This window comes from Acanthisitta chloris, unplaced genomic scaffold (assembly GCF_000695815.1).
Source record: "Acanthisitta chloris isolate BGI_N310 unplaced genomic scaffold, ASM69581v1 scaffold25186, whole genome shotgun sequence".
Classification (NCBI taxonomy): Eukaryota; Metazoa; Chordata; class Aves; order Passeriformes; family Acanthisittidae; genus Acanthisitta; species Acanthisitta chloris.
This window is the reverse complement of record NW_008677972.1, coordinates 21,394-40,728: the sequence shown is the minus strand read 5'-3', so window position 1 is coordinate 40,728 and position 19,335 is coordinate 21,394.

Genomic DNA, 19,335 nt, shown 5'->3' with positions numbered 1-19,335 from the left:
TGCTCAGGCTCAGGGGTTTCCAGAAGGTTTACTTCATTACTTGCAGAAACGGATGAGATTTGGTGATATGCAGGTGTCAAATGGGCAGCTCTCAGCTACAGAATAGATTTGAAGGCAAATAGAAGATTTTGTAGTGGTGGTAAACAGGAAAAGAGGTGAGAGGGCTTATAGACACATTCGACAAAACAAAAATCGAATACGGCTCTTTTTGAACACAGTAAAGGTAGCACATGGCCAGGTGCTCTCCTTTTAATGCATTTGCTAAACTTCCCTTCTTCACAGCTATCCTTGAGTTAACTGAAAAATTTTGAAGTTTGGATGTCTCCATCACAGAACACACCCTAATAAATCTGTGACATTTTACAGAAGATGATATATAGTTTCCAGGTCGCATTATTTTAGTTTTTAATTTCTTTCAGCTCATATCAACTTGTATACTGCAGTCTGTTTATATCCCTCTCCATTAGTAGTGTGTTGACTTTCTCAGCAAAATAAGAACTCACAGCTATTGATACCTCTTTGCAATCATTTTTAAGCAGCTTTTATTCATGTGGAGATATTTCAGAGTTTCTTCACTGTGTTGGGGATTTTTAAAGTATATGTTAGTTCATTTAGGATGTATGGTCAAGGACATAATATTGAAGCACAATCAGGCTTGAATTTTTTTTTCTTTTCTTGAAAGACTAAATTCTTTTTTGTTTGCGTAATATTGCAAATGTGGTGCTTATAAGTCAGACAAATTATATGCTTTTCATCCATTAATCTCAACAGGCACCATTTTTCTGATTTATAAGAGCACAGAGAATGCCAGAGATTCACTCAGGAGCAGATCCAAAGCATAACTGTTATTGAAGTTATTAACTGTATTCTCTAGATATTTACTGTATGATCAATAATAAGTCAACAGTATGTCCTGCTGTTACAGACACACAGTGTGATGTAATGTAGCTCCATTCTACTTACGTTTTTGTTTAGAAATCGGTAAGGTCAAGTTTCATTATTTCTTGCTAGGATCAAAATATTAATAAATTAAATATGCCTCCTTTTCCGTTGGATGCTTTTCGGATTAGTTTGGCTTATAAGTTATTAACACATATAAAAAAGATTAAATGATAATTTGACACAAAACCAATAAAACAATGAAATATTTCTTCATTTTAAAACATTAATACATGTTCTAAAATTTAAAAAATCTTACATATTTTCTTGATTTACTTGCTGCTGCATGGATTAGGATGTCAGAAAAAGATTTCAATACATTCAAAATGCATATTTTTTAATTGGGAAATCTCCCAGCTGTGTATTTTCACCAGCCACAATTCTGAATGGTAAAGAGAGGCATGGAACTGGAAGAGCATGGTGGGGAAAGATCAGAGGAAATGCTGCATGTGTTGGAGAAAGCTGAAGCAAGAAAGAAGATGCAGAGGGCCTTAAAGGTGAGGGAAGGAGCTTGAATTCAAGTTCAAAAAAAACTAAGATAGAAGTAAGTAGTCCATGTGACTGCTGTGGCTGGAGGATTGTTGGCTGCTGTTCTCCAGGCAGACCAAGGAGGACTATGCTGGGCACAAGGGTAACAGCTTGGTAATAAGGAGAGGGAGGAAAAAATTGTGGTGATGCCAGTGTTTTGGAGGAGAACAGCAGAATTCTGGAGTCTGATGTAACATTTCCAAGAGTTGTTTTGCTGTGTTCTCCAAAGTGATGTACACATTCAGGTCCCTGGGCCTACCAGGCTGTCAAAAAGGTTTATGTGCCTGTATCACTTCTGGGGTGGTCAGTGTTTCTGACACACAGCAAACCCCTGAGCTTTTCTCAACAGAGGAAGAAAATTCCTTAAAGGCAGCAGAGGTTGTGATTTGTCAAAAGCAGTGAAAGGAAGGGAACGGAGATGAATTTAGGAGATGACAAATATGACTTTGAAAAGGTGCTGTCCCTGTCTGACAGGTATGAGAGTGGGTGGGAAGAAAGACCCACAGCACCGGGGTGGGCTTGGGAACTGCTGGCTGAAATGGAGATAATTATGATTATGAAAACCAGTGGGAGTTGCTTGGGTTGAGGGACAGGGAAAGATAGATTTTATTCTTGTCCCCGTGCTGATCCCTACTGGCTCTCCTACAGGTAATTTAAGGTGACCATGGGCAGAGAGAGCACTGCTGGGCTGAAGGGTGGTAGAGATAAATAACCACCAGTGTGTTCACAGATGTGGTGTGCTGAAAGCTGCAGGCATGCTAAACTTCCTCTGGAAGTTCAGACGAGAATAGCTGGGGGAGAGGGAAGATTGGAGGTTGCATTTCTGATTTTCTTCATGTCAGCTATGAACCAGGCTGTAAGGACCTGTATCCTTCCTGATGCTTTTGCAGGCTGTGAGTAGCAACCAACATGTCCTGAGTTACACCTGGGCCATGCAGGCAAAGAAGGATTTTCTACCAAGCCAGCACACAGCCCTTGGTAGTTCATCTGAGGAAGATAACAAAACAGAAAGCATGGTAAACCAGCAAGAGGTGCTAAAAAATGAACACAGAAGTTAAAGGTCACCTGCAATCGAAAGTGCTGAACTCAAGCAGAAAGAGGTACAGAAAGGCTATAAGGTTGTAGGAGGAGCAGTGCAAGAACACTGGTCTCAGCCTGGTACAGCAAAGTCATGGAAGGGATATGTTTGCTACATAGAGACAGCACAGTGAGGAAATGGTCAGAGGAAAAAGAGGATTGTCTCACCTTGCAAAGAACACAATTGTGACAGCAAAATTTACCCCCTTGGGCTCAAGTGAGTTTGTTAGCGGGGCACTGGGGCTGTGGAGCAGCCTTCCTGGGGGAGAAGAGCCAGCCAGCTGGTGTATTTTAGTCCTTGGTTAAGTGTGTGCAGGGGATGCCTGATTGAGGGGCTTGCATGTCTGGGGGTGGCACAGCAGGCACCAGGCAGACCCTCCTAGTGCCTCAGGGATGCTCCCAAGGTGCTAGCTGGGAGCCAGAAGGCAGGGAAGTCTCAGATCTATTTGCTAAGCACCTATTCAAAATCCATCCTAGAGCACCCTTCACCAGCAGCCCTGGCTGCTGCCTTGCAGCATCCCTCCAGTTGAGTTTTAGCAGTCACCAATTCCAGTGCTTAGCAATGTCTCTCCACACTCTTGTGGGATTTCCTGTGAGAAAGAAATACCTTACAGCAAAACAGAGGCAACTGGCTGTGGGTATCTCTGGTGCTCCAGCCTATGGCCAGTTTAGGTTTGGGTCCATGCAGTCACTCAGGACTGTGAGCTGTAGGAGGGAAGTGCCATGTGGCATCACCTCCTTGGTTAAAAGGCTGGTGCAGGCACCTCAGTCACCACTGGAGTTAAAATAAACCACAGCAAAAACATTGCTGTAGGAGGAGTTTTCTGGTTTGTCTTCTTAGGTTTTGATAGTGGTTATCAGGGTCAGGCTGCAGTGGCCACAGACAGATGGTGGGGGCTGGGGGAGTCTCCACGTGTCTGTCATGCCACTCACACTTCCCCCTTTATCTGCTGCATGTGCTGCCATCTCCACTGCAGCAGTTCTTGTGTTTACACTTGAAGTTACAGTCTCTGCCGTTTTATCTTCTGTCAGAAAAGTTGCTTCAGTGGGGAGAAAAGCCCATGCAGCCCTTTGCATAGCTGAAGACACTATCAGCCTAAAAGTGACCAGCACAACAGAGTAATACAGACTTCCACTCGCTCAAACTACTCGGAGCCCTAAGGTGAAGGAAGTGAAGCTACACTGAAACCCTGTGTTAAATGGAAAGACTGTGGCAAATGCCACAACCAAAACGAATCTTGCTGTGCAGCAGCTTGGCCACATCTGCAGCTCCTACAGCTTTTTCTGTTCACTGGCAGCAGAGACCACCTATGCACACTAACTCAGCCTCTGATATCAGCCACAGGAGGTTTTCTTATCCCATGCCATCACTGCAGCTCCTCAGCTTGTGGGTGATGGCCAGCTTAGGCTGCTGCAAAACTGCTAGGCTTGCTCTTGTAGAAACCTCTCCTTCCTCCTACAGATGGTCTAGATGAATTGAGTTTGAATATAGAAAGGAAACTGTGGTTGCCACAGAAAACACTACCAGCAAGAATGTGTTTTGGCCTCAGGAGTGCCAACCACAAGGCCTGGTATGGCTCTAGCTGTTTGGTAAGGCAGATGGGAGGCACCCTCCTGACAGCATAGCACAGGCTCCGGTGTTGGTGTAGCAGTCATTAGGAAAAGATGGGAAAAATGCAGAGTGAGATACCCTACCTAGTAGGATATTTCCCAAGAAAAAAACTAAGTATTTCCTGGATCTGGTTGCTATCATAGTGATAACAAGAATCGAATAGTCAAAGCAAAGAGTAGGATAGAGGATAGTCAGGTAGAGAGCACCTGAATAAATAAGAAGAGAAAGGTTGATTAGTAAGGAATTGTCTTAGTTTATTCAGCATGAAAAGGGTAGAACTTAGGGCATTATTTTAACTTAGGTAGCGTAAAACAGGGAAGAAAAACTAGATGCAGCTGGACTCATGACCTAGCAATATGTGCCAAACTCAAAGGTCAAACTGATGAAGACCATCGGCCTTCCTCCCGACGACCCCCGGACGACCACCAGAGACCGTGGGACTAATGCCAGGTGGGAGGAGATGAAGGAGGAGATAATGATAATGATTTCCAAGAACTAATTGTAATAATGACCACCTATTCCTGGAAATAATGAATATGTATGAGTTCTTTAATGTATATAAACTGTGAAGTTTTTGTCTCTGGTTGCGCAAGTTTGGTGGAGCGATCCCCCTTGTGCCCAGCGCTGAATAAACAAATACCTGCTACCTCTGAGATACAAGTCTGGGGGTAGTTCTTTTTCAGCCCTTTTCTCGGCATCAATAGCATCTGGCTGGAAAGTGGAGTACAAGTTTTCTCATCTTCCACCTATCTCAGAGCTGTGGTAACCAGCCAAGTCAGGCAGTTTTCTGAGGAGAGCACTTTCCTCTGCCTTTGCTCAACAGCAAAATAAAAGCAGCTTCTTACTCAAAAGAAGGTCTTTCCCTTTCAGATTAGCTCTTGCTTTACATGTCAGGGGACTTGCCCTTCCCCAGCTGCAGCACCCTTGGTGAATCTCTTGCACTCCTCCCTCAGAGCAGCAGGGATGGGCAAGGTAAACCACCTGTGAGATACAGGAGGAAACCCACATAGGAGTTGCCTTTTGAGGAATCCTTTCCTGTTTCAGTTATTGTCACAATGTTTGGTTCTATCAGCATCGGCTATTAACACACCATCTTAGCAGGACCACATCATCTTAATAAAAATTGTTTGATCAGACCAGTGACGGCATAGAGGTACAAATATGACATAGAGCAGAATAGCTCATTTTCTTTTCTTTATGGGGTTAACATATTTGTATGCCTGTGTACAAAGAGGTGAGAATTCCCCCCTCTAAATTAAGGAAAAAATGAAGAAGAGGACCAATACTTTTTTCTGACAAGTCCCAGACAAAACATTGCCACTTTTCATTTTTAAATGTGTCACTTTCAAATATAGTATTTTTTTTATAAATAGCCTCTTCTCTAACCCTCTTTCCTCAAAAATAAGCAGACTTAAAAGCTTCAGAAATTTTCCAGGAGAACTAAAAAATTCTGCTGATAGCAGGCAGAAATTTTTATTTTTCTTTTCAGCTTGGTCAGCAAAAATATTGACATCCTCCACCAAAGTGAGTTACTGTAACAAAGTGCTTGTGTATGCAGACACGTACAAATGTGGAAAGCAAAATCCTATTTAACTTTGTTCTGGCTCTCTCCTGCAGCAGATGCTCATTGCAGAAATAAAGGCTGTGAGCCAAAGGGTCCTCCAAAAACTGTTGCTGAGTTTGTACAGGAGAAGCAGCTGGAGGTGCTTGGTGAAGTCTGGATCAGCTCACTCTGCTCCACGCTCTGCTTTTCACTGCGGGCACCAGAGCCACACGGATTATGGCTTTGACAGCTGCAGCCTTGCACAATCGCTTAGTTTCCTTTCACCCAAGCAGAAATCAGTGCGTTGCAAAACTCCTCCAGAGTAACTCACTCAAAGCAATGTCAGCAGTGAGTGGAATTTTACGACATGGTAGTTGTGGGACAGAAAGAAGTAAACAAATATATCTCTTGCATATGGAGTCTTTGAGAACTAAAATCTTCTCCTTCTGTCCCTTACCTGATGCTTTTTTGTCTCACCCTAAAGCACTTAGATTTTTAAACATTTGCTGTCCCAAACCTTTGGTTCACCAGTGCACGGGCACATCTCAGAGTTACATCTGACAGTTCTTTGCCTAAGGGTGGAGAACAGAGAAGGATGCAATTGAGAATCAGTTAGAACAGAGAAATCATAGAAGACAGGGCTGCCTGGGACACTGGGAGATCATGTAGGTCATCCCCTGTCTTGCCATGCAGTTGTTCAGCCTGCTCCTACAGGCCCTGCTTTCCTCCCTGCTTCTCCTTATAAACAATCCCTGTGCTTCTCCATGCCCACTCCTAGTAAATTTCTCTTAATACTTAATCTAAAACTCTCCTGGTATAATTTGAATCAGTTACTTACCTTACCCATTGAGGAACAATTACTTGTAGCTGCTTTAAAATATTTTAAGATCATGTTTTCCTTCAATCTTAACAGCTCATATTCCATTTTTTTTTTCTTTTAGGCCCTGCTTTCTAAATTGTTAATTGTAGATGCTGTTCTTCTTTGCTGACTATCCAGTTTTCCTTAAACTTTTTTTGCATTGCAGTGCCCAAAACTAGCAAAGCAGACTGGAAGTGTCACCTGCCTGGGGTAGCTCTTTTGCAGTCACATAGCACTGGTGATTCACATTTCTCTTGTACTGCATATGCCAACCCCCAGATCCTTTTCTCCAGCAGTGCTTCCTTCTCCATCCTGTGTTTGTGGTCTTGGCTGACCGTGCCCATGTGCAGAAGTGTGTGCTTGTCCTTAATGCACTGCAGCCCATCAATGCCAGGCTTTCTCACCTGTCCATGTCAAATTGACCTGCTAATATTGAACAGCCATCCTGTCCCCCAGTACATTTGCACCCCTTCCCAAATGATGATGTGTAAAAATAGTAAAATCATGCACCAGATATTTATCCACAGCATCAAAGCGCAGTAAATGCTGTATTGTACCAAGTCAGGGTGCGGTCCTGGATTCAGGATCCTTCTGGGCAGCTCACCTGTCTTACAGTGACTGCTCAGGAGTTTTTCTGACCGCTTGTGCACCCACATAAAGGTTGTTTGAGGTAGGCAAAGAAAGCTTGCTAGCTCTGAGGTAGGGATACCTCTGCTTTGCCTGGCTGGCATGAAGCTGTAACTGAGTCTGACTTGACATAGCTGCCTGTTGGCAGCTCTTTATCTTTATATTTTCTTGCAGCTTACTTATTCCTTCTAGAGCTTTCCAGCAACTGTAATTACACTGACTGGCACATAATTCCCTCTCTGGCATAAGCTGATGGTTCCCTACCAGGTTATCAAGGCGTCCTGTGCTGGCTGGCTGCCCAGTGCTCACCACCAGACCCTGGCACTGGCCATACTGGTTCAGAGCAAAGGAGGCCACCAGCCACCACCACCACTACTGGCTCACCCAGTCCTAGCAGTGCCCAGTCACAGCTGCCCCAGTCTGCAGAGGGGTCAACCTCACTGCCCAGTCAGAGCACAGCTCTGCTCCCAGTGCCCAGCCAGGCAGCACTGGTGAGACTACACTGAAAACCTTCCTGCCAACACTCAGGGCTTTCTTCTCAGGGCTCACTAACCCTGTAGGTGTGAAGTCTGTGAGCTCCAGCACAAAAACTGGGCAGGATGCCTCCCACCACAACCATGAGCCTAACCCTGTGCAACACATTTTGTTTCTCTGAATGCAGATAAACCGGATGCTTCTGGGGCAGGGGTGAGGGCACTCAATTAGCTACTTGGTTAAATAGCTAGGCTGGTTCCTGGCAGGATTTGGGCTTGGCCTCATTCACACTCTCTGCCCTCAGCAGCAGCATGAGGTGCAGACCTCCAGACTTGCTCCCAGGTGCAAGCCTGGTGCCTGCCTGCAACTGGGTGCCAATGAGGGCTCACTGTCATGCCACGGTGGCTACACCACTTCTGCTTCTCAACTGGCCTCAGACCATGCCAGCCTGGTGGCTGTGAGGAACCTCATGGTGGGAAATACCCCATGCAGCCACCAGCACCCATGCCTGTCTCCTGAGCACAGCTGTGGTTTTGCTGCAGAAGCCTCCTGTGACAGCAATTGTGGATGTTTACCAGATTTTAAAACAAAAACCCATTTTTGACACCATGACCTTAAATCAGGGAAGCCTGTGTGGTTTAGGACTGCATTTATGACTCAGGGACTCTGGATTCAAGCCTACACCTTGCTACTGACAGGCTGCTCTCAGCATGAGAGCATCACACAGTGAATTATGGGCAGTGGTCTCATCCTGCTGTTGCTTCCCATCTAGACTGTAGTGGCTATGATCTCAAAGCAGGCATCTGTATGGCCTTGTCCTGTCTTTCACATCTTCCTTCAGACCAGGGGTGTGAAAAGAGGCTTTGCTGGGGTGGCATACACCTCCTAAACTGCTGTGGTCTGAGAGGAGGTGTGAGGAGAGCTTGGCAAGCCTGCTGATAAATGTATCACTGGTAAACAGGAAGCTCCTGCACAGTTTTATTATTTTACTTGGGGTTTTTAGATTCTTTTGGTCTGATTTTCGTAACTATTCTTTTTCACTTAGTTCATCTCAGGAAACACATTTTTCTGCCACCTCTTGCAGAAAGTGTGCAAGATACCAAAAGTGTTGAAAACCTCATAGTTCACTCAACCTGCTCTATGAGATGTGGTGAGTCAAAGGGCCTGCTAACAAGTGCATCACAATGGCATTGGTAAAATCTGTAAGCCCATGGGGTTAAGCTCACAATGAGGAAAGTAAGGCTAAAAGAGTCTGACAGTGCAGAACACAGACACACACTTTTGTGCTATGATTATATGTTCAACCTGGGGGTGCTTTTCACTGGGATCAGAAAGAGCTTTCAAACTTTTCTGATCATGACAGCCAGGGGCATATGTCTCTATGGAGGTGTAGCACCAGGCTCTTGGGAAGTCATTTTCAACACCAAAGACCCAGCCAGGAGCCTGCTGCCCACACCAGGCACGTCCACGCACGTCCACCACCCACACCACTGCAAACAAGTGCTGAGCCCACGTGCCAGAGCGTGTTGGGGTAGGGGGAAGATCACTTGCACTCAACACCTCAGCATGGGCTCAGCAGTCTTCCAGACACATGAGGAGCAAGCAGGGCAGACAGATTGTACTACTGTTTAGCTGATGCCCCTGGCTTGTCCCAGGCTGAAGGCAGCAGGGCAGGTACAAAACCTGCAGGGATCGATATTCATCATGTTTAAACTCTCCTGATCTTGCATGGGGCTGCTTGAGAGAACAAGCAAATAATCAACCCTCAGCTGCTTATGGAAAGACATGCCAAGATTTGCCATTATTAACACTGGCAGGACAGAATGAAGCTGGGGGGACCAGTGATGGGGGATGCATCCCTCACACCACAGCCTAGGGCTGGCTGCAAGCATGACTTCAGCTGCAGCATGGCTGAACTTGCACTGACAGGAAGGAATTTGCTTTCTGAATCAGCCCTTCTTACCCCTTCTTCATCTTAGCAGAGAGGACAATCTCTTAGGCTAGGCAGGGTAAAACAGAGCTACAGCTCCCCCCACTTACACTGTTCTCCTCTCCTGCATAGCTCAATGAAGGTAAGAGATATAGCCCAAGATGTCCTGAAAAACACCAGATCCAGTAACAAGTTGGGTTGAAGAGGAGGAGTTGCCTCTTTCTGTTATGCAGATGCATGAGGCAGGTTCTCTTCTCATTACCAAACTGCAGCTTCATGTTTTTGTGGTATACTGAAAGCACAGAGGGGCACTTGTGGGTTTCAAATGAGTAGGATAAAACAGATGAGCTTCCGTCACTGTATATGTAAAATCTCTATTTCCTTTTAAAACCCCCAGAATTTCTTTTTCTGACTCTTTTCTAATACGCTCCAATAATTCCAAGAACCAGAAAGATTTCATACCTTATAAGTTGTTAGGCAGAAGAGTAAAAGGGCAAAAGTTTCATTACCTTTCAAGTGTCTTTCTGAGCAGGACCTAACTCAAGGCCATCTTTTATAGACAAGATTAATGGTAATGTGTCCACATTTCACAGACAGAGCAAGGGACATCTGAGAAATCCCCAAGTCAAAAGTAGAGCTACAATGCTTTAGGCAATCTTTAAAGAAAAAGAAAGGTCTTGAATTAATTTCAAATAATATCAAATGCTCAATGACAAAATTTAGTGGTTTGAGTGTTTATGTTTCCTTTACCCAAAACGTCACTCTGCTTGCTTGATCTTTATTCTATCAAATATGTGCGAAGTCAGTGATTCCAAAGTCAGAAAACCCTCCTTAGTGTCAGCATTTCAGCTTCTTAAAGAAGAGCAGTGTAGGTGGGGGTAGTCAGCACTGGGAAACCTTTGCACCTCACTTTGCCGATGATAATTGTCATAAGCTGAGACAAAGAAGGCTTGCCTTTTTGATTACCTAGAACTTTTATCAGTAAAATAGGTCTGGAGATGAAACAGAGCAACCCTCATTTTTGTTCCTGCTATGTCTCATTTCAGTTTGCGAAAATTAAAAGCAAACTTATACCAGAAATTCTCCACTGTAATGTAATGAAATAGATCACAGTCCAAGGCAGCAAAGTGAAATCACATCATAAAAAGAGAATAAAAAAATAAAGAAAAGGCACGTTTTGGGGTTTTCTTTTCCTTTTGAAATGTGAATAGATATTCTGGTAAGACCTCAAACATCAGCTGACCACATATACCACAGGAGGTTAACATTTAATGTACTTCCCGGTAATGCACACAATTCACCAATATGAGTGTGCTCCCATCATGATTTCATTTATGCTCTCACTGTTAAGCTTGGTATAAAACACACCTTTTTACCATTGCACAAAGGAAGGAAGTGACTGCATAGGAAAATTACGTGTTTATTTCCAGGTTTTCTAGAAACCTGTGACAAAAAAAAAGGTCACTAAATCGCTTACTGTGTTAAAAAATCAGCCCTACAAACCTGACATCCAGACACACGTTCATAACAAGGTTGGGTTTTAGTATAGCTTAGTTCTTGGGTCCTCAGCTGTGGTCTCAGGGTGCTGGTGGCCTACAAGATCATGCAAATGACCTTCAGGTGTACCCCAACCATGTCAGAAGTAGCATTCACCACCCACCATCAAAATGCTGATCCTGAAGGTGCTTGGTGGTCCTCCAAGAAACTCTTCAGGAAATAAATTCATGTAGGCACACAACCAATAAAGAAACTAACTGAGGAACCTGGAAAGGACTCAGAGAGATTTGTCTAGCAAAACACAGCCACAACTACAGTTAGCACAACTCCTGTTTCAGCATGGCCATGCTGTCCTGAAGCATTACAAGGGACACAGCAGAGAGGTCTGACGCCTCTGACTGATAATAAATCTTATGGAAAAATAAAGCGCATCCAGCCTTCCAGTAAACAAAGTTTTCAGCAGCATCAGCAACGTGTCCAGCTCAGTGTGCAGTGCAGGGCTGAGGTGCAGGCTGTGGGGATGAGGGGCAGCTGGGCAGGCAGCTGCTGCCTTCTGCTGCCCTGACATCCCGTCCCGGCTCTGTCGTGACCGCAGTGCAGTGCATGGTGCATGGAAAGTGCATGGAAAGGAGGGGGGTTACCTGTAGTGGGGATGGAATTGCCACATGCAAAGAGAAAAACATGCTGTCAGAAAAAGTGGCCAACTCTGCTGGCAGTCAGGGACACACGGGTCTTGTGTGTCATTTGAAGTGTTTTAGGAGAGCTAGATAGGTGAGAAAGGATCAGCCCATTGCATGTCACCAAAGTGCCTGAGCTGACAACACCCCTAGCATACCTGTGTTTCAAATCTCCTTTCAATTCCAGTGCAGGCACTAGGGACTAGATTACCAAAGGTGAGAAGCACTGCAGAGCTGACAGATGCACCAGGTCACTGTCACCCAGAGCCACGGATGCAAAAATTCAGGGATTAGCCAGTGGCGAAGGAGTGACAAACTTTCAACATAGCCACCTTGAAGACAGTGCAAATGCAGCTGTGGGAGGAGGAGATGTGCAGCAGCAATTAGGCTTCACAGTTGGAAAAACAACAGGCGAGCACCAGAAGGAAAACCACAAGCTGTTATAAAGATAAAACACCACCACTGGTCAGTCCCCTTGTAGTAAAGTGCCAGGGTTTGGGCAAGTTTCCCCTCAATGCTGTGCAGGTAAAGCAAATTCCCATGTCTATAAGCATTACCTACCTCTGAGCTCGGCTCTGCTTTAGCGTCCTCCTCCTCCCCTGCCAGCAGTGTGTGTTTTGGCAGGATCTCTGCAGGAGCCCGTGAGGGAGCAGTTTTCAGTGCTGTGGCGTGGGGCAGCAGCTGCTGTCTCCTGGGGTTGTAGGGATGCCCAGATGGTGGGAGCTGGAAGCTGGCATGGGGACAAGCACTAGCTGCCTCTGGGCATTGAGGTTCCCCCCACTTACCAAACAGATACAGTGCAGTTTTCTGAAAAGAGTATTTCTATGTGTTTCAATATATGAGGTCTGTTGTCTCCCTGACTACTGCAGCTGTCACCCAGCTTCTCTGTCTCTAATTGTGAGATGGAGTCCTAGAGTGCCTACAGATTTCACGGTACACCATTAAAATTGGGAAAATGCTCTGCGTTGGAGCAATGCCAGAGTAGGAAGGAAGATGTGCATTCCCCAGTCCAGACAACTATGTCCTAGGTGTTTCTTACCCTTGCACAGCCTCTTGCCCTATGCCCCATCTACCCTCTGGAAAGTTGTTCTGTGCGGGAGACCACCACAGAAAATCAGGGGCAGCCTCCAGCAGAGGATGGTAAAGAGCATCCAGACACCTCCAGAAGAACAGCAGGATGAGGGCTGGGGATTACCAGCCCATGACAAAAGGCAGCCCAGAGGTGCCTCTGCTGCCCAGAGACCTCCAACAAGGGACACCTCCACAACATGGGGTGACAGCCCAGTGCCATTCCCCTGTGAGGCCTCACTCATGCATACAGCTGCTTTTTTTTCAGCAGAGGAGTCAAAGAGATCTTAGCTCCTCTTTTCTGCCATCCTATGTAGCCTGTTAGCCATGAATTGCAGATAACAGGCAAAGAGCTGAGACAAGAAATGAACTTCAGTAAAGAAAATAAAGCAGCAGGTACACAAGTTCAGGACATGGTGAGGGGAGATCTAGGGAGGCCATAGGCAGCAAGGACAGGGCAGAATGGACAGTGCATCACTGAGAGGGAAACAGAAGGCAGGCAATGAGGATGAACATCTTGCATGCTCCTTAGCCTTGGCCATGCTCCAGCTGATCTTTTTTTGTGTACTGAAATGCTCCAGTGCCTCTTCCTCATCTGTAGCGCCACACTGACCCAAGGAATCAAGCTTTCTTGCCAGCATCACCAGCTGGGTATGAAGATGGTTTTCTGCAACTTACTAACACTTAACTTTACCTGTTGTAAACTGAGAGGAGGATCTGGCCCCAGAACACCTGGTTCCCCTTTGTATAAAGCCTATTTGACTATGTGCCTCATCTTCCACTTTTGGCATCACAGCTGTGTAGCTGTCTGGCTCTGCAGAGCTGGTGGCAGGACTCCTGCATGCTTTCTGCTCTGCTACCAGCTCTTGCCAGTTCCTTCTCACACTCCCTTCAGAAAAGAGGAGACATCTTCCAAAACACTGCCCTGTAGCTCTCCAAAGCTATGTAGGCAAAGTACTGAGAAGATCAGACCTGCCTGGGAGTGGTTCTCATCAGAGGACAGGGAATCTGAGCTGGGTCATGGTAAAAAAGGGTGTAAACCATCCTGTAAGCAAGCCAAGCTCCCTCCATCTACCTTGACTCAGGTTCTTTGTCTACCTGCCTTGTATGCCACTCTCAGTTGCACATTCTGCAGTGTTATTTTTTGGCACCATTAAGACCTGGAATTTTCACCAAGAAAATGTTAAAAGATAAGCTGAGATAGCTCGGGAAGAGATGAATTAGGGAAACTTTGCAGGAGATTGGCCTTTGGGAACAGTTTCACCTCACACCTCTATCAGCATCCTGTCACAGCCCCAAAGAACAGCAGGACATTGGAGGCTCCAGCTCTGATCCCAGAGGTCCAAATTAACTGAGGAGGAAGAGATGGGACAACCTGGGGCAACTACAGAAAGGCTTGTGCTGTAGCATTACTCTTGTTTTGGAGTTTTCCAGAAACCCAACAAAACTAGTTTTCTGAGGCAGTAGTAATTGGAGTTGAAGACAACATCTGGCCAGAGGTCCTTATTCCAAAACCCACACTATTTAAATATCTGGAAGGTTTGCCTTCATGCATTAGGCTTTGATTGTTGTCACGGGGTCATTTGTGTTGTGGCACACAGCACAACAAGAAGCAGAGGTTGCAAAACAGCTTGCAGGAAGGAGTGGGTCAGAGCTAAGACTGCAAGGGAAGCACTGGGAAGAGGAAGATGCGTTAAGGTCCAGATTGTCCCTGCCCAGATTGTCCCTGACTGATTTTATTTTTGTAAAAGTAAAAGTAAGAATATATATTTTTGGTCATTATGATGGCTCCAATTCCACAGCAAGATGCCAGTTCACTCCTGGGTATTTCTCTTGCCTTTTAATTTTTCCCCTTGCAGCTCGGCAGGACAGAGACCCATAGGGTCAAATTCAGCCACACAAGTGCAGCTCCACTGACCACAGAGGGGCTGCTGCACAAAGCATGAGGTGAGATGCTCCAGTGATCTTTCTTTCTGGCCTCATTCCATTTTCCCATCCCTGATGCAGATCATTTACACTGCCTCAGACTGATGTGAGCAGTGGGCTCTTGTGGTGACTGTATTCCTGAGCCAAAACTGCAAAGTGGAAAGGCAGAAAACCTGAGAACCAGCATGCAGATGTGCTGTATTTACGGCAAAGGAGTGGAACTGGCAGCCTCACTGCTCTCATTGGGAAACCATGATTTGCTGAGAATAGTTTCCATTTCCCAATCTTCAACTCTAGCCAGCAGAGACACAAGGTATCCCTTGTGTCTTGTGCTCTCCAACCCTGCAGTTTTGAACTGGCATGAGACCTTACATTAGGGTCACATTGCTCAACAGTGCATGAGCATCTTCTGCAGATCTGCTCTGAGAGGTGTGGGAAAACTCCCAGACACCACCCAGAACATCAGTGGGACTAGTCAGGCTTCCATGACATCCCCTCCTCCAAAATACCACCCTGTAAGGAGCCATCCTAAAGAAGAGGGGCTGGTTGGATGTATGAGCTCTGGGTGCAGCTGGCCCTGTCGTGCATCACCAGCCCTGCATGCACAACCTCACACATTCCAGAGGGTCAAGAGAAGAGCCACCCAGTATTTCAGCCCAGTGTACCCCGCTCTGCTGCCTGTCCCATCTCTTGAGCAGACATCAAAGGCCAGAAATCAAAAACTGAGGAAGAAAGATGAAAATGGTGCTTCCAAATCTGATTACATCCTCAGTTTGTTTAACTGATCAGGCAGAAGAGGAGAGCAAAAAGGAATAAGTGAAAATATGGTTTTGACAACAATGCATCATTACAATTACTGCCACACTTTGTCAGGTCCTCGTAGTGCCCCCTAAACAAGGTACAAGTCAACTCTGCCATCTTTGACACCTGGGAAAAACAGAAGGGGAAACAAATGGGGAAATGGCAGCATTTCAGCTAAATCTGATTCTTGGTTTCATGATGACTTCAGTACAAGTGCAGGAAGCAAAAAAAATAAATGTACCAGTTCCTGCACCAAGAACATGTGGTGATGCTTTGGCTAAATTTCTAGAAAAGATGTGTTGGGTGTTATGTTTTCAAGACAGCTTAAAAGTAGGTTTTAGAAAAACCTGTATGCGTATGGTTACGCTGAATCTGATAGAAATGTGGTTTATATTAATTTATCTTGATTTGATGGAAGGAAGGCATGAAGCTGATACATTTTATATTAATTTATCTTGATTTGATGGGAGGAAGACATGAAGCTGATACACAAATAGATATAAGCAGACTTAATTCAAACTGAGATTTTACTTGCATGGTTTTGTGGTGCTTTAGCTAGATCAGTTTGTAACCACCCATTTTGTGTATGGTCAGAAAAAGCTTCATAACATTTTCCCCAGCTGTTCAAAGTCTCCTGGTTTTGTGGTGCTTTAGCTAGATCAGCTTGTAACTACCCATTTTGTGTATGGTCAGACAAAGCTTCATAACATTTTCCTCAGCAGTTCAAGGTCTCTGATCCTCTGTGCTAAGCAACAAAGTGAGGTGCTCAGTGATGGCTGACAGAGCTAGGCACTAGTTTTAAACCCACTTTCCTCTCCAGTTTAAGCTGTCCCACCTGACCTTTGCACAGTTGTGTTGGAGGTGTGAGCACACATTTCATCCCACCAGGGGGTGAAAAACCTGCCCTGGGCTTGGCCAAGACCAGTCTCTTATATATAATGCTCTATCCATTCTCTTCTTATGGGGTGTGAAAATCCCCAAGAGCAGGACCAGCTAAAAGCCCACCCAGAGGCTTTGAAGGAGAGTTGCAGACTGGAGGTGTTTTCTTCAGGGTGTGGCTTTATTTTTGACTGGTTCTCTGTGGCAGAAGAAGTAAACCTGCTGCCCTTGTAGGAGTTTTTCAGGTTTGTTCACTCCCTGCCACAGCGATATACTGGGTTTGAGAAATCTTACCAGAAGTCCCTGAGAAGCTCCCAGCTTTCTCAGCCCCAAAGTGGAAATAGACTCAAAACTTTAACATACATTTTCTCCAAGGTGTTTCTTTGCCATTCGAGGTAGAAAGGTATTAAAATCAACCTACACTCAGGCAACCCACTTCCACAATTAGTCATGTTTCATTTGTCAGGTATCGGAAGATCTCTGCACTAACCTATAGAGCACTTCAAGAAAACCAGAAGAGTCAAACCTGCCGTGTGCTGTGGGCACAAGTAGAGCTTTCCCTTCTTTTTTTGCCTGTATTCAAATATCTGAACTGCCTTTATATCTGATAAGGATATACAAACTTTGCAAACTTTGTCACTTTTCCTCTGCCATCATTATAAAAAGGTAGACATTGCTTTTTCAGCATAAAAGAGCAGAATCATCCCTGTTGCTCAGGCACCTACAGGGACAGTCTTATAAACTCCTAGTTGAAGAACTGAAACAAAAATACCTAAATTTCAAATAGTGTTTTTTCTGCTTTACGAATTGAGATCTGCCACTCAGTCTTGTAACTAGAAGTTCACAGAAAAGAAGATTTCATCAGTTTGTCTAATCTCTTCTCTGATCACTCCAGCTGACTGCAGCAGAGTTATTTGTTATCTTCAAAGTATCTCTGAAGCAAGGGACTGTCCTTACATGGGAGATAAAGCTCTGGCATAATCCTTTTATCACTTTCCACTGTTTTCTGCATGCTTCTAGCCTTATGGGGATATATAAGAACATTTTCAAGAATAATCTAAGAATATCTGTAATAATTTTAAGGATTGTCTTAAGAATAATGCATTTATTTTTATAAGACAAATAATTTAAGAGTATTTTAAGAATTTTAGTGTTGATCAGCGAAGTGGATACACCTGAGTGGAAGCCAAGACGGCAAAGTATCAGGGTGTGTTTGAGAAAGGGAACGTTGAAACCTAACTGTCATGTTATCACATTACATGACTTTTATTGAAGTGTGAAAGTGGCTGTTGGTGGGAGAGCTGTGACAAAAGAACACACTATCTTCTTATGCCAAATTCAAGCAAAACTAAAACACGGTAAGCAAGATGCTCCCAGAGGAGCTTCAGGCAACAATTTGGCTTTCTCCCTGCCTGAGGCCAAGCTGGGACCAGGGCAGTGAGGCACAAGGATGCATGGCCTGGATGCTGGAGCAAGGGCAGATTGCAAATCACATAGGGCCGAGGTAGTCTTCACCTCCTTGAAGAAGGTGTTCCCACTTCAGAGGGGTGCCAGGGTCTGCCTTGGGCAGGCAGAGGCGATGTGACAGAGCCCAACCACAGCCCTGCCCTGTCAGCCCTGTGCATGGCTGAGTCATTTCCAGCAGCCTTTGGGAAGTTGTAGAGGTGGGGAACATTTAGCAAAAAGCTTCTGCTGAAAAAAAAAAAGAAATTTAAAAAAGGGAAAATGCTGTGAAAAGATTTCATCTTCTAAATGCAAGACTTGCCTTTCTTCATGTTCTGCCCTTGTGGTTTTTCTTGAAAATGATGTTTGCACTTTGAGAAATGAGAAAACCACTGGGTAATTACAGTACCCTTCTGCCTCTCCCCGTGAAACATTTTGGTCCTAAACAGATGGGTGGTTTTCTTACTTTATCACTAAGAACAAACTCCAAATATTTTCATTTCAAATATACCTGAAAATATACTGCTGCTGCCGAGGTTTTGGTCTGGCTTCACAAACTGTGCCATAAATTACGCATGCAGGTGTAGCCAGTGCTTTCCAGGAGAGATTGGCTGCCTGAGGAAGATCACGGGTCCCAGAAACATTCCAGACAGATGGTTTGAAGGCAGCAGGGAGGAGGTGAGGCAGCAGCAAGATAGCCAGCCCCAGGCTGGTGTGATGGAGCTCCAGATTGGATTGAAGATCAGCTTCTGTAGAGGCTGAAGGGAGTAGGGAAGCAGAGAGGGAGACTAAAGGAAGATCTTGTCCTAACAGCATTGATGAGCAGCACCCCACCAGCACCCCAGTGCCCTGCAAACAGCACAAGGGACTCAACTAGAACCACCTGCAAGACCTGATCAAATCTGGCTTCCCAGAAGCTCTGCTTATCTGCAGCTGGTGTAGATATGGATGTATCTGCCTGCTAAAGATCAGATGCTCATCTCATCCTGCCTTTGGAAGGGAGTTATGTCTGTCCAAATCCCTTGCAAGGGATCTCTGGGGCTGCTGAGGGAAGGCAGGGCTTAGCCCTGTTGAAGCGTGCCACCTATAGCTAACGCTCACCACTGCACCCAGCCCGAGCCCTGCTCCCTTCTGCAGAGACACTGCAGGCACAACGGGCCAGGAGCTCCTGTCAAATCTGCTGGTCCTGCTGCAAAAAAAAACCCAGAAGAATCTCTCTCTTTTTTTCCCCTACAGCTCTACTTATAGATGTAAAAAAATCAATAAAATCTATAAATGTGGAGTAAAACTTACAGAGACACAAATCCTTAATGTGGATTAAGAAGCATAGCACTGCTGCTGAAAGGCATGGGTAGGTTGGGCTGTTGCTGGACGGGATGATGACCAAAGGTAACACCCCAATAATCATTCTGGATCTTAGGGTGTCTCCTACAACGTCCATGTAGTCTAAGGAAA